This window comes from Elephantulus edwardii, unplaced genomic scaffold (assembly GCF_000299155.1).
Source record: "Elephantulus edwardii isolate Elephantulus edwardi_28Jun2011 unplaced genomic scaffold, EleEdw1.0 scaffold00137, whole genome shotgun sequence".
Taxonomy (NCBI): domain Eukaryota; kingdom Metazoa; phylum Chordata; class Mammalia; order Macroscelidea; family Macroscelididae; genus Elephantulus; species Elephantulus edwardii.
Window position 1 is genome coordinate 8,507,884 of NW_006399887.1, and position 4,929 is coordinate 8,512,812.

Here is a 4,929-nt window from a genome sequence, read left to right on the forward strand (position 1 = left end):
AAATCTGGAGAACAACCACTTGGCCAACTGACTGGAAGAGATCTATATTTGTTCCCATTCCAAAGAAGGGTGACCCAACTGAGTGTGGAAGCTACAGAACAGTGTCATTGATTTCACATGCAAGAAAGATTCTACTGAAGATTATCCAAAAACAACTATAAGCTACTAGTCATACAAAATTCCATCATATTATCAATCTTATTTTTTCCTCCAAATCTGTATTTCCTAGCATTTTTTTTTCTTTTCCCCCCAAGGTATTATTATGAAATGTGCAAAGAGTTAGAGATATAAATACAGAAGAACACACTCAGAATTCTTGAAGCTGAAAATAACTGAATCATATCTAGGTCTCAAACTACAATACTGAAGAATTATATGGGCAAAATATTGGATGCCTCAAGAAACATCAAAGAAGATGAAAGGAAGGCACAGAATCATGGTACTAAAAATAATTAGTGGACAAAAAACCATTTCAGAAAGCATTCAATAATCAAGAACCAATTATAAGGAAGGGATATATCTAGGCTACATTGAAGGTATTGGTAAAAAAAAAAGTTCTAGGATTAAAAGCTTTATTTGTGCAGTCAGTGATAAACTATGTGATTTTTCTCATTCAAATTGGCTAATCCTAGTGTATTTCAGATAACCAATACCTATAATATTGATTTTTTACATATTTCATTTCATTTTGGGCAACTTCCAATGTTCTAGATTCATTCTTCAGACAATCCTTGTTTCAATTATTAATAGATGCTTATATTAATTTTTCCCTTGTTTCAATTATTAATAGATGCTTATATTAATTTTTCTTCACTCCTTGTTATGGCACTGACAGTAAACCAAGGTCTTGAAATTTTTTTTTTTTTATTCTATCCATGTCTTGTGTTAGACTTGACCTTGAGGATGCAATTTTCTTCCCATTTTCTTTTAAGTGCCTTTCAATCTTAAGGTCTCATGTGACATAATCAAACAATGTTTTGCTGTTATTTATTACTTTCTCAATGGCCAATTACTTCAGATGTAGACTATTAATCTTGTTCCCTGGTCTGTATTCTTTAAATAGTGCCCTGAAATTTGTTCACCAGGGTGACCTACTGATGTTTGTAAAGCTATTGCCAATAGTTACTTGGGTTGTTTCCATTACTTTGTTATTGTGAACAAAGCAGCAATAAACACGGGAGTGCATATTCTGCTGGGTTGTAGCTCTGGTTTCTTTAGAGCCCAATAGTGCAATTGCTGCATCAATTGTATTTCTATTTCCAACTTTTTGTGAAAGCACCATATCACCTTCCATAGTGGTTGCACCATTTTACCCTCACACCAACAGCAAATAAAGGTGCCAGTTTTTCCATAACGTCGCCAACATTTGTTATTTGCTGCTCTGTAAATTTTGTTATTCTTACTGGGGTGAGATGATAATTCAGAGTTGTTTTGTTTCACATCTCTCCTAGAGGTAGAGATTTTGAACATTTCTTCATGTGTCTGTTTGCCATCTCAATGTATTCTTTGGTGAAGTGTCTGTTCATATCCTGTGCCCATTTTGCAATTGGGTTGTTTACCTTTATTTTATTGTAGTACTCGAGTGTTCTATAAATTCTAGATATAAGTTCCTTATCAGATACGTCATTACCAATTATTCTTTTCCAGTCTGTGGTTTTCCTTTTTACCCTATTGGAGAAGTTTGTGGATGAGCATAGAACTTGATTTTTAGAAGGTCCCATTCATTTATTTTATCTTCTCCTAGTTGTAGGTTTTTCAGGATACTTGGAAGACTATTCATGTTGTAGATTAGGGCTTTTAGAGTTCTTCCAAACTTTTGTCTTATGAAGTTTATAGTCCTTGGTTTTAGTCCTAGTGCAATGATCCAATTTGAGTTGGGTTTTGTGTATGGTGTGAGGTGTGGGTCTTGCTTGAGCTTTCTGCAAATAGATAGAGAATCTTTGGTATCTTCACAAAATAGAACACTATGTGCATTGAAAAACAAGGAACTCATAAAATATTAGTAATGGGTAATTGCAGAGGAAATTATGCCGTATGAAAATGCTGCATAATGTCACTGTTATGAAACAGGACTGACATCAAGGTTGGGGGGAAACTAAGAAACGAGGGAATAAATAATGTGCACTTCTGATAGCCTAGTGGCAAAGAAGCTGTACTGCAATCCCAGAGGTGAGCAGTTCGAATCCATCAGATGCTCTGCTGGAGAAGAAAGGACAATCTCCTCCTTTACCAGTCAGATCTGATTTGACAGTACACACACACACACACACACACACACACAACACAAAAACCAATAAAAAATAATAAAAAAAATGTACACTTCATTGAAACAGATGAGGCAGAGAACTGCTTAAAAGGAATATAAAAGGAATATACAATTAGGTATTATTTGCATGACAATAATCCAGAATAATAGCTGCATAGTAAAGTAGACTGAAGGTGTGGGGTGATAACAATGAAATATTTTTTTTTCAAAGAGAAAAGTAAACTGGGTAGACAGCGGTGGGTGGGAAGGAAAATGTGCAACAATGAATGAGTGGAAATCCATGTTCTTTATAAAATTTCATCAAAATCTCAATGAAAAATAAACTATTGTCATATCATTCAGCATCACAACAACACACAAGCCATTATAAAAAACTGACAAGTGGTAGAGGGGGCTCTTGGATGGTGTAAAATGCTAACATTACTATGCTAAAGTAATTACTATGCTAAAGTTTGGTGATTTAAGTTTATCCAGCAACACTTCAGAATGGAGATTAAACCTTATACTTCCTAAATATGTACCATAGTTTTATTATGAATCAAAATTTACTTACTGGTTAATTGTATTTTTAACAAAAATATACATTTATAATTGACAACATTTTTATGGAATGATAGATCATTTCCTTTTATCTCTGAAAAGAATACTAGTATGTGATTGCACCACAGAACATTTATCCACTTATCTATTGAAAAATATTTTAAAAGAAATTAGTTATGTATTAATGCTTCTAATTGAAATTTGACAGTTGGATAGAAATCAGTGCTCTTCATGTAAAAGATGAGCTGTCTTCCCACCATGAAGATTTCCAGCCTTGGAAACATGTCGAGAGGCACATTCTTGAAGTAGGACTATATGAAAAATAATGTGGTATCAGAATTGGAGGAAGATTCATCAACAATCTGCATTGTGCAAATAACACAGCCTTGCCTGTGGAAAGCGTAGAGTTCAAGCATCTGCTACAGAAGATAAATTGCAGTTTTCAATATGGATTATATTGAAGCATCAGTAGGCAACATTATGATAGAGGGTGGTAAGGAGTGAAGTTGTCAATGATTTCATTTTCCTTGGCTCTACAATCAATACTTATGGTAATAACATTCCAGAAATCAAAAGATGTGCTGTGACATTAGTCTGTAGTTTTTCTTTTGTGGTGGTGTTTTGCCTAACTTTGGCATCAGGACTACATTTCCTTCATAGAATGAGTCTGGAAGTACTTCACCTTTTATTATTTCTTTAAATACTTTGAATAGAACTGGTGACAACTCTTCTCTGAATGCTGGCTAAAATTTACTTGTAAAATCACCTGAACCAGGACAATTTTTTATTGTTGGAAGTTTTTTGTGACCAGTTCAATTACTACTTTTGTTATGGATCTGTTTAAGTGTCCTACTTCAGTCTCTGTCAGTTTGGGTGAGTTTTGAAGTTCTAAATATTTGTCTATTTCTTTTAGGACATATTTGTTTGAGTAGCGGTTTTCATAAGCATTTGTATTGACCTTTTTATTTTACCCTTTCATTTCTCATTCAGATTATTTGTATCATTTCTTTTGTTAGTTTTGTTAGTGATTTGTCAATTTTATTGATCTTTTTGAAGAAATAATTCTAAGTCTTGTTCATAGTTTCAAATGCTTTTCCTCTTTTCTATTCCATTTATTTCTGTCTTAAGTTTTATAATGTCCTTTATTTTACAGATTGTCAAGTTTTATTGCTTTTTAAATTGTTTTCTGTTAGAGGTTTTGGGTTAAATAGTTGATTTTAAAAATCTCTTTCCTTTTGATGTCTGTTCTTATTGGTATGAATCGACCTCTGTGTAGTGCTTTGGCTATGTCCCAGAGGTATTAGTAAGTTATGGCTTTATTATCATTTGTATAAAATTTTTTTATTTCTTCTATTGAACTCATGCTCTAGCAAGATTTTGTTCAGCTTCTAGATGCAGAATTATTTTTCTCTCCTTTCTCTCAATGTTGATTTCTAATTTTGTAGCACTGTGGTATGATAAAATTCTTTGTATTATTTCACTGATTTTTAATTTCTTGAGACTGGCTTTGTTACCTAAAATATCTATTCTGGAGAATGTTCCATACGCACTACAGAAGAAAGTGTACTGAGCTTCTTTAGGATGCATTAGGCTTTATTTAACTATGAGATTTAGCTGATTGATTGTATAATTTAATTTTTAATGAGGATTCATTGCTTAGAAAAAGACAGTATTTGGAGAGGTGGAGGATTTGAGAAAAAGAGGAATACTCTCCATGTGGTGAAATGGCACTATGACTGGAACTGGGTCCAAATTTATCAGAGATGATAAAGATGGCACCAGACAAGTAAAAATTTGGATCTGTTGTTCATAATATTGCTCATTATGAATTGCAGTCAACTTGATACACAATTTAAGTAAAAATAATAACATATAGAGAGATGTTATTATGTGTTATAATACTAGAACCAACTCACAACTTAATCTCCAATGGATTTTCTAGAGACAGTAAATTTCATAAGAAAAGATTGTCCTTTTTTCTCCTATACAGTGCCTTTGGGTTGACAGACAAATCCTGGCCACTAGGTCACTAGGGCTCCAGATAAATAAAATAGATGATAGATAGATAGATAGAAGATAGATAGACAACAACTAAGTAGATTAGTTAGTTGAGCATTTTCATA